The sequence below is a fragment of the Rhea pennata genome, chromosome 15 (genome assembly GCF_028389875.1).
Source record: "Rhea pennata isolate bPtePen1 chromosome 15, bPtePen1.pri, whole genome shotgun sequence".
Taxonomy (NCBI): Eukaryota; Metazoa; Chordata; class Aves; order Rheiformes; family Rheidae; genus Rhea; species Rhea pennata.
In genome coordinates this window covers 1,949,982-1,961,848 of record NC_084677.1, presented here as the reverse complement: position 1 = coordinate 1,961,848, position 11,867 = coordinate 1,949,982, and positions in this window count along the sequence as shown.

Genomic DNA, 11,867 nt, shown 5'->3' with positions numbered 1-11,867 from the left:
AATGCCCCAACAATTTATCTTTATATAATCTCTGTTTATCAGATTTGGTGTGTATAAAAATGGAAAGATCATGCATGTGTTACAGAAAGCAGTTCAGATGACTGGATTAAGTTGTATTTATGTGGTATTATCTTTAATAGTAAAGCAGAAGAGGTTGAATGCTATAGAGAAGTAGGCTTTATATGGCAGCTACAAAAACCTCTAAAGTCATTTTTGCAGCCATAGCTTTTCTCTCATGTTAAGAGAAAAACTACCTTCATGAGTAATAACTAACCACCTTCTCCTTTATTATTTCTTACAGGCTCAGTGCAAATTGTTATTACTCAATATTTACTCGAGTACAGAAAGAATTTGACAGGGAAGATTTAAAATAATGATAGCATTTGCAAAGGAACTCTTTCAACCAGGCTGTGTTTTCCTCTAGTTTAAAACTGCAGCAACATCCACTAAAAGAGAGGAAGCCCTTCTTTTGGGTCCATCCGTGATTGTGGGGATGCTGACGAGCTTAGACTGGTCGTTCATTTGATGTTAACAGTGTTGAGAAGGTTTCCTTCTGCAGTGTCTTCTATTTCCTTCCATAATGTCTTCTTTAGCACCCACTGGACTGGCCTTCTCTGTTCCTCCTTCCAGGTGGGCTGGACCCATCCTAGTACCTTGTCTTCTCAATTCCTCCACATCACAGAGCCATATAATTTCACTTGTTCTGCTCATTTGTCATGTGAATGGCTCAAAATATCCTTCTCTAGTCAGGATTTTCCTCCTTTAACCTGGACATAGGCCTACTGCATAATTCGCCCTTTTCTTGTTTTCCTCCTGTGGCAGAAATGAATGGTGGGTGCTCTCCCCGCTCCATGCCTGCCCAGTATGCTTCCTTCATCCCTACGCTGTTAAACAAAACATAATATTTATCCTGACATCAGTCACTCAGCTTGTTTGACTTTTGTATCTGGAGAAGGATGATGTAAGGATGGAAACACTCTACATTCCTCCCCCAGACCGTGACCATGTATGATGTCATTGATGCATAGTTTTTCCATTCCAGATCTGAGTTACCTGTTGCTGTTTTCACCTCATTTGCTGTTTTTACCCCATTTTTTACTTTTCTCTCAGTACTTCCTTTGACCCAAAGCAGCCTGTGTTCAGCGGTGATCCTCAGCCCTCTAAGCCCACAGGCTGAGCTGTACAAGGCCTGTAGATCCGTGAGGTGCTACTGAGAGACGCTACTGATTTTTTACAGAAGCCTCAAGTGAATGGATAGTCTGGCAACGGCATATTTGAAAGTGGGTGGAATATTGATACCGGATGAAATCCTAGTCTCCAGCTTAACTTTTGGCTTTACTAAAGACAGGTCTTCCATGCACTTTGCTTGTGGGCATTGAGTCAAGTACAAGATTGCTCAGGAAATTTTTCCTGCTCCTAAAATGAGCAGGCAAAAAAATGGTTTCTGACAGTACTGTAGCCAAAGGCCTTTAGCAATCTGGACAGCAAGGAAAGCAGTAAAAGCAAACTGCTGACTCTATTCTGCTCTGGTCCTATAACTAATGCTGCATTTTCCTTGACCCAGTGTCACTTGTCAGTATGCAAGACATTTCTAAGTGCCCTCTTCAAAGTAGCTGGCTTGGATATTTTAATCACTTGTAGGTGTTGCTCACCATTTCCTTGGCACCAGGACAGTGTCATTCAAAGACTAGATCTGCAGGCACTCTTCCTCCTGATGATAAATGGGGCCTCTGCAGCTCACCTGAACTGCAGTCTGCCCCAAACAGAGGGTATCTGTGTAAGATCTATGTGATCTATATATTTACAGCACAATTGGCATGCTAAAAAATTTGTACTCATCTGTTATCTGTGTTTAATTGTTTCAGCAGCTGGTGGAGAGAGAGATAAACAGAAATGACAGACTTAAAACAAGTTTATGCTGTAAATTATGGCTCAGAGTCTTGACTGACTAAATTGCCTGAAAAGGCAATCGTCCTGATGCAAGATACTAGCTTAGGGTGCCCTATTTACAGCCAAGAAAAAATAGACTCTGTCTGAGGCTAGCAATAAGCTGAGAGATAGAAGATACTCTCCAAGAATTGTCTGACTCTATTTAAGAGTCTCTTGTATGCAGGGGGCCTATTTTGGTCTTGTACCTTATGTTCACCCTTACCAAAGATCTGAAATAACTGAAAGTCTTAGCAGAACTGCTGTGGCTCACTGCAGCAGATAGCAGAGCCAGGATGAGAGCAGTGATTGGACACCTAGTATGAGCAGAGTAGGGGTGCAGGCAACATGAGAGGTGGCTAGTAGGAGTGAGGGATGGCTGGAGGGAGTGAAGGGTGGGGTACATGAGAGTGAGGGACAGCAGGCAGGAATGATCATGCCTGAGCAACTAGGATATTCCAGAGACCATTCCCAATAGGTCATTTACCTGTGACCACTCATTTTTGGAAGCAAAAAAAAACTGTGATGTGAATGCAACCATTCTGTGTAGATGGCTTTAGTGACTAGGGATGTTCCCAGGCCTACATGTCTCATGTATGAAAAGGACCCCATGGTCCTTTGTGGGATATTTTATTATGTGGGATATTTTGAAATTGGTCTCTCTAGATATTTCCTTGAGGTTAGAGTTTCGGTGTCTGACACCTCCTTTCCTCTTTCTCTGGTGGGTGATGTGTGCACTTTGAAAGTGTGATTGAACATTGCCTTTGAGTACAAAATGTTGCCTTTGTTCAGTGTCTCTTGAAAAACTCAATGCCCAACTCAAGAACAACCCCTGTCCTTCAGTCCCTGCCCTACCTCACTGTCCAAGCAATTCCCATCTTGGTCCTATTGTAGTCCTGCTTTCTCATGCGACCTAGCCTCTGTTTCTAGGCCCCCTTACACTCTATCTGACCACTTAGCAATTTTTGCAAAGGTGTTTCTATAAGGGTGTTTGCAAAGGTGGGAAATCTGTAGCCTTTCCACACAAACAAGATTGTGTAAGACCTTTCCTATGCTGTCCTCTGCATTTGGCTGCTTAAAGGTGGTAGCACATCTGATTTGCCATTTCATAATGGGTGCCTACTTGTAATGCAGGTTTGGAAGCAGTAGGCTGTGCACAAAGATATCAGGACATATAAAGTCAGGGCGATGCAAGTTAAGCTTTATTTGGTGAACACAGGGCATGTCTATCCAAAAGTCAGGGCATCTGGGTGCCACATAGGAGCACACTGGAGGACAGAAGGGCTGGTGTTTCTGGGTCCCCTGGAGCGGGCTGCTCAGATTACTGAACAGTCTGGCACCAACATGCTGGGCAGCCCCAGACCGTGGTTTTGAGGGCAGCACCGGAGGGGCTGCAACAGAGCGAGAGCAGCACAGCTGTAGCAGTTACTTCAGATGTTGCAAGGATTTTTGCCCAGTGCAAAGATGCAGTTCTGCTCTACCTGATACTGAGTGGTTTTATAACCCTCCTTTCTTGTGTGGTGGCTTTTATTAAACTGCTGTACAGTTATTTTGGTCTCCTGATTTATGGGTAAATAGGAAACGTTTCCCCATTCACAGTAGGAAGCTTTCTAACATAAAGGATGTTTGCCCCCTGGATATAGATTTCATTCTTATAATCGTTATAAGGGGTCTTGGTTTGCTACTTTTGACCCTGAAATAGAAATCTTTCTATCTCGGAGTTACAATAATTATTTGCTCAGTCGAGATGCTGAATGCTGGATTGGATTCAGATGAAAGTTTAATTAATATTTGTTACTTTTTCCAAGGCTAACTTTGCTCAGATATATTTAAATTATTTTAAGAAGTTACAGGCTCACCTAAGCAGAACTCTAGAGGCAGAATTCACATTCTTTATTACTAAAATTAAAGAAGCATTCTTGCACATCAAAGCCTTCCTGGCAGCTTGTAAGCTTTTTAATATTCATAGACTCCTTGGCCTGGCAAAACAGTGGCCCCAGGAGATTATAAGGATAGCAATATTGAGAAATGTCAAAGGGCCATTATACAAACATGCTCTTTTATAACCCCAGACATCTGATTTCCACATTCATGTGAAGTTATATATGGTCATATTCCACTGTGCATTTTCAGGTGCCTCCTCAGCTAACTACAGATGAATTTGTTTATACCACTTCCATCTTTTGCAACATTACGAGGGTCACACTGACACTACAGTAGCTGATCAAAATCTTTTGAGATCATATTGGCCTTAAAAACGTTATATCATAGTCCTTCAGGCTAAACAAAGAAATTGGGATGGATTTAATGAAAATCTCACTTCTTCCTCAGATATGAGCTTTGGCTCAAACTCTGAAATAGATTTTTTTAACTCCTCACAGATATCATTTTACTCTTCCTTTTTTTTCATTTGAAGAATTTTTTTCCTCCTATTATCAATATATTTCTGATTAAAAATATAGAAATTTTAAGTGATTGTATTTTTCAGTTTCTGCCTTGCAAAGGAGTAAACCATGTACATTTAGTGGCATTTACATGAAGGCTGATGTTGCTTATTAATATGTTCATGAATTTTATTCCTCTTATTAGGATTTGTCTATATGCCTAGGCATTTGTAAGCAGTGGAATATAAAATGGCAACAAAATTTTACTTCAAAAAGGAATGCTTAGGCAGATCTGAGCAAGGTCTGTATCCTGGGATTCATGTTTCTGGGTAGGCTCTCTGGAGAAACTTTGCCTTGTACAAAATGCATCTGAGAAATCAGACTCCGCTAGAGCAAAGCAGGAAAGGTTACCTGCGTTGCCTATACAGAGGTGGCTTTTCGGTGGGGCCAGTCTAACTGGCAGAGATTACATCCTTATACCAGGCCAATTCTTTGTATTATTTTGGTGTTTTTACTTTTTGTCATTACTGAAGAGAAAATATATTCCAGCACCACAAATGCACATTTCAATTAAGAGAGGATCATTAGCAGGATAACAAAAAGGCCTCTCTACACAGAACAAGCATTCAGTGACTCAGGCCAGCAGAAGATTTGGATTTCAAGATCAAAATATTCCCGAATAGCTCTCAAGTCTAGAAAGAACAGAAACGAGAAACTAAGATCAGCAGAAAGGACTGACTATTTAAATTTGCATAAGCAAGAAGTCCAACATACCTGTTTAATGATGCAGATGTTAGTGATGGTGTAGTTTATCACAGGGTTGTTGCCAGGACATGTATCAGTTTGTAATGAAACTATTTAAAATCAGGCTTTGGATTCTGAGGGATCAGATCATTCCTACATGCCTACTGGGCTGTGGTAGCTGTGCATGTCCATGGACCGTGGTAAATGCAAGGGAATGCAACTTCAGTATGGACTAAGCTGGGCTGAATCACCTCCTCTTTGTGGTGGTCTATGAACCTACCAGGAAACAGCTGCTATGCTTTTGTTAGCACATGAGATGGGGTCCATCTGTCCACAGGTAGTTATTTACCTTGCTGATTTCTAAATCTGAGGTAATTGTCTAGAGTCAGTTCAGAGAAACACATAGTTAAGGCTGAAAGTAAGTATCTGAGATACAGCAGCTATGCTGACCTCCTGTTTGTCCCTATGAACTGTAAAAAATGGAGCATGTTGTAATACCTTCTTGACTGCTTCATGGTGCTATTGTGCTTCATCTGATAAAGGTAGTGGGCTTGAGCCAGTGTGCTTTGAACAAACCCATGGAGGTATGCAGGTGAGCTTCACTCTATCAGCACTACAGTGGGTGCAACAAGCTCTTGATGGAACAAAAAGAGTAACAGAAAACGTTCCTGACCAAAATCAGACATCAGTTTTAACTGTAAAGTGATATAGGCCTGTCCTTTATATGACAGAGAATGAAGACAGTCCCCACTGGTTTGTGGTTCTAAAACAAAATGAAGGTATAGTCCAAGCCAATGGATCAAGAGCCTTTGAACTGTGGTTATGATCCCAAGTAGTGCTGCTACTTGAGACAAATGGAAGCAAGGTAGCAGTGATCCTTAGGGTGAGTGCAGGAGGTGCCCACAGGAAGGCAGACAATGCGTAGGGCTGGATCTGCAAGATGGAGGTGAATTTTGTAAAATATTGCACACATGACAGTCTATTTTGAGGAAGAGGCCAGGAAACACGGATGATTTATAAACAGAGCAAGCAGATTTAAAACATTTTAGTGCCAAATCACAATTTGAGTAGAAGTCTTTCCCTCAGAGAAAGTCAAAACAACAAAAAGAACAACTGAGAGATTGATGGTGAAGGGAAAACTGAGAGGAAAAGATCTCCATGGTAAAGCTGGATAATTACATAACAGTGTTCCAGGTGGAAGACAGAAGGTCAGCAGAAGAATGACAGGCTGGTACACAGAAAGCTTGCACCTGACAGGGGACAATATGTCACAGAGCACTGGAAGAACAACAAATGACTATGCAGCAGTGACAAAGAAAAATGCCAAACTGCACAGGCAATATAAGAAACTGAGAAGGCCTGAGTCAGACTACTCCATAATAACCCACATGATAGTGGAAGGCAGCATCTGAGTTGCAAGACATTTGTGGAAGCACAAGGCTCAGCAGAGTGATGGGGACAGTGTCAGATTTAACAATGAGTTTATACTAGATAGCAGAAGAAGGAGTCAAGGCCAAGACTTGGCAAAGAGAGAGTAAATGTTATCCATGTCTGGATAGCAGCAGGAGGGATGCAAAATATCAGCATCTCCGAGGATGAGCAGGACACTGCTTAACCGAATGAAAGCACGGCAGTGAAGAGGTAGGGATTATACATCTAACAAGTGGGAGGTAAGTTTGAAAACAGGTTATTTGCAGAACTATAGAGTTGCAGCTGGTTTGTAGCAAAGGCCACTTCCATAGGACCATGTGAACTCTCTGGCCCAGTAGGGAGGTAAAATGAAACAGAATCTCTTCAAAGCAAATGTGCAATCATCTTCCAGGAACCAAGATGGGAATGAAGCTTGCAGAAGGGAAAAAGCTCAGTAGTAATATAAGGACTCTGGCCTGTTTAGCTCAGGAGTCTGAGGCTGTACTTGCTAGCTGAAAGCTGATTGCACGTCCATTCTTTCCAAATCCTTCCCTGCACATGAAGTTGACAGAGTTTCAGTTGGGGAAAAAACTCATCTTTCAGTTTCCTGAAGGGTCTCAGATAAGGAACAGTCCACCTCTCCACTTGGTCTCTGAGGCTGTATTCGTCAGTTGAGGAAATCCCTATTTTCTCCACCGTGTGCTCCAGTCTAACTCATTGGAGATCCCATTCAGGTTTCACAGGAGTCTATTATTCTTCTATAAAACACACTGGATTGCAATCCGAGCAGCTTTAGTAAAGCAGAGAACATCTCCTCTGACCTAGGAAGCTCCATAAGAATTTGCATATGCTAATAGAACCCACATAATACAAAATGGTGTACACAATTTGATAGCTATAGAGCACTCAGTTAAAATAGCTCTGCAAAATATGAATCATAGAATATTTCCAGCTGGAAGGGGATCTCCAGAGGTCCTCCCCACTCCAAGCAGAACTAACTTCAAAGCCAGATCAAAGCTACCGAGCTTTGGCCAGTTCAGTATTACATGCTAAATAACACAAGAGAGATTCTGACTGGAGTTAAAGAGAAACTTTTTCACCTTGAGGACAGTCATGCAGTAGGACAGATTGCCCAGAGAGATTATGTGGTCTGCAACCTTGGAGGTTGAACTAAAGCCCTCCTGAGGTCCCTTGCAGCCTGAATTATCCTATCATCCTATGAGTAGCTATGCACCGCAGCTGACATTCAAATCTCCCACTCTCACTTTTGAACTCTTGGCTGAATTTTGCCCGGATTCAGCATAGTGTGGATTGTGGAAGCACATCTATTCGTGAAAGATAACTCTATGCTTTCCTGAATAAGGATTCCAGCATGGGAACCTTCACAAACTACTCTGCAGTAAACAAAGCTGTTACAAATTTATTTTTTTTTTCTGCTATGGCTCTAACTTCTCTGTGAAGGCCTTTGAAACGTGATCACCTGTTGGTCCTGTAGATTCGCTGGCAAGCTTTGTATTTCTAATGTAATTAGAGAAGGACATAGTATTAATTTAGATGTCTTTATCAAGTTGTTTCTCAAATTCTTTTTGTCCTGATTTTCTGTGTGTTTACATTTCACCAGACTGAGATTGTGATCCTTCCTTTTTTTTCATATGGACATCAGGTTTTTGAAGGATGTCTCCTTACGTGCACTATCTTCCCTCACCTTCCTATTTCATTGTACCGGCTTTTCTTTGCTTGTCCTAAAGTCTTTTTTGACAGGTAAAATACATTTAATCTGAGCCTCTGTTGTGTCTTTAGTCTTCATGACACCTGCAAAGCTTTTCCATTTAATTGCCCCTTTCTTCTTCTTCCTAATGAGTGTCTGAATTTTCCTGTAATACCCTTGTCTGAAATTAGCACAATGATAGTTGATTTCTTATTCATATTTGTTCTCATATGGATGCTGCTTATGAGTATATTATGATCATCTCTTGAATATGAACATCCCTTGAACTCTTCAACGGTAACATTAAGAACCTGCTCCTGTTCAGTGCTCAAGAAAGTTGAGAGTTGTTTGTCTTTTTATTGAATCTTGAGCTAGATGCTCCAAGAAATTATCACTGAGGGAGTCCCATGATTAGACTCAGCAAACTTCACTGAGAAATTTGCCACATCCATGTGACGGAACCAGAGCATCCTATAAAAGCTGCTTTTGCCTCAGAAACTTTTCCTTATTCAGCAAGTCCACTTCCAGAATTTCAGTCTGCAGGGATTAGATAACTAGTTCATTGGTTAGCCTGTTGGGCTGATTGGAACTGAAGCTGTCTTTCACATATTGTCCCCATCTGGTACCTTCTGCACTGTCCTTCCTGTACGCTGTGTATCCCCGTGCGGTGGCATACTACTGACGCTCTGCTTTCTGCCAGATTCTCACTGCTCTACTGCGTCACCGATCTTGTTCAGAGCTAAGCAGTCTGTTTTCCCCGTTGTACACCGTACATTGCACTGGTAGAAACTTGTATACTTTTACACTTATGCATATACCTTTCTATTTCTCTCACCTTTCAGGGAGACTTTACATTGACTGATCATCCTTCTTCATCTTTTTGTGTTTTGCCATTTTTTCTTTCATCTGCTTGAGGACATAAAGTTTCTCTAGCTGCACTGCTAGAAAATGGATACATCATCTTTAAACATCTGTTTTTCTTCATCTGTGTGGTGTCTTCCATTCTTCATTTGAAAAGCTCTTCAGTGAGTCTATTCTGTTTTAGAAGCTGATCCCTCATCTATGGACTCCCTCTCTTCCAGAGGTTTCTCTTATGCTTGATGAACCCAATTTCTATATTCAGTTTGCTTGTGATCAATACTAAAACTATGCCCAGGAGGGCCATAAGATGCTCAGGAACCACGGAGCTTCTGCAGAGGTCCTTGCTAGATCTCCACACCACAGAGCTGTACTTCACATTGTCTCCTCACTGGGATTACTTCCCAGTGCGCATCACATCCAGAGCTTCAGCTAGCATGGAGGGAATTGGTTTTACCTCCAGGCAATCATGTAATTTCCAGCATTGAGGATAGCAGCAGTCCTGTTGTTATGGCTACAGGCAGATGCCTAGGCACTGGCCTGAGGTTATGCTCATTGACAAGGACATGGAAAATTACCGGACGTGACATGAAAACTTGCTAGATATGACAGATAGCAGCATAAGGTGCCAACAAAACTTCAGACAGTGCCATGAGGGATGGCTGGGTTTCACAGGTGCTTAAGGGGGAGTAATGTGAGAAACAGTCGAATTTCATAGACAGCTGGAGGTAGCATTGGGGACCTGTTGTGAAGCAGAGCACTGCAAGACCAGCAGTGCTTAGGGAACTGTTCCTATAGTGTCATATAGGGCCAAGATCATGGCAATGGTGTCAGAAACACCAAAGTTAGGTACGGATACAGCAAAACTAGGACCAATGGGGTAAGTGGATGTATTGTTTATTTGTAAGGGGATTGAGATGGAGAAAGGGAGGGAAAAGGCAGTGAAAGGTAGAGAGAACAAATAGGGAAAAAACAAAACGGTTGATGGTCAGTGGCTGAATGGTCTGCAGCCAAGGAGAGCTCTGATATGATGCAGCCACATAACCTCAGGGTGGCGAAAAGCCTCTCCCCTGCCTCAGCAGCTGCATTGGAGCTTAGGCCCTGGCCCTTGATCCTTGCCCGAGCTGCACTGTAGGACTGCCCGTGCCTAGCTGTGGCACACTTTGCTGCCCCAGCCTGGTCCTACCGACTTCCCTTCCCACTCGATGCCAGACTTGCCTTATCACTATGGACTTGTCCGGTCATCTGGTCTGTGGCCTGACCCCGGTCATGATCCCCAGAACTTCTCTGCCCTTCTTGGCCAGGGTATGGGAGGCTGCACTTCGTCAGTGAGGCCACCACAGCCCCTTCCCACCTCGCTGCACCAGCTCGCCCCCCCTTGTTGACCTACTGCTTTCCTCATGGCTCCCTGACAAGGAAATACAAAATGGTCGGAGAAAACACAGATATCTTGGGAGGAACAACCACTCTCAGCATGGCTGAGGACCACATCATTCTGCGCAAAGGCAGCCACTGACATCCTGGGCCAGGCACATTCAGGCCAGGGGGTTTCCAGACTTCTCTGTTTTATCGCAGTGCTAAAGAGCTGTAAAGTCAGCTCCAACATCCTGTGCAACCTCACTCCGGGGTGGAAGCTTGTAGGTATGAAGAGGACATTTTTGGAGCAGAGCAACTGCCTGCTGGCCTGAACAGTGAAAGCCTGACCTTGGCTGTTAATGAAGGGCTGCACGTGATCCTGAGCAAATCAATGTCATTAAACTTCTCAGAAGTAGCCATTTCTATAGTAATAGCTAAATTATAGCCCATATACAAAATGAAACCAAATCAGAGCCCCATTTTCAATATTCATTTAGGCATATTCTGAATGTAAGCCCTGAACCTTGCTATCTTTTAATTCCTTTCATACCTTGGCTCAGTCATTTCTGTAGTTTTTATGGTTTGTATTATTAAGAAGAGCAAAACTTGCTTCTACTGAGAATTTTCTGCTTATGCAGTTTTGTAGAATTTTAATACCAATAAGAATCTTTTGTATATTGACTCTTTCAGCAATAAACATCCTTATCCTTAGTGTTTTAGAAGCTTATTATTTTTGTAGCACTTTATTTGCAGGATGGAACAATATTCACAGGAAATTCAAATTAAATTGTATTCAAAGTAGCGATTTTGGCTACTTCTAGATTTTGTAAGAAAAAACATTAAAGAGATGAAATCATATAGCAATTATGCAGAAAATACTTAAAATGATAATTTGTCATTTAAAAGATTTCTATCTGATTAGAGAATGAAATGCTGGACTCTATAAATGGCACTTAAAAATAGCCAACAGTAATGTACTTCAAAGGAAATATACCTCACAGGAAAAATTAGGGTATATTCCCTGGTTAGTATCATGGAAAAGATAATTGAATTTCTTGTTTTCTTCTCAACTCAGTAATATTGTGAGTCTTTTAAATGTTCATATAATAGTCTTCAAGCTGGACTGCACTCAATAGAATGATTTTTTTTCTCTTTGAAAACAAGCCTTATCAGTATTTATTCTGTTCCTGTGTTCCCACAAAGTCTGCAGGAAAAGGTTGTTTTTAGGAACCACATCCTCCAATTTATACACAGCTGAACACGCTGCACGTTTGTAATTTATTTTCTTACAACACTTTTTTGAGGAAAGCAACCAAGAAGTGTACTTTGAAAGAAGCAGAGCCTCTCGCTACCCCATCAATGCAAAGAGTAGAAGTTCATCAGCGCACGTTGTTCTTTGCCACGGTTACTTGTGGTGGGGTCCTTCTTTGAAATGTGGTGTTAGGACAGTGGCAGTAAAATCAGTTATCAGAGGCAGCCAT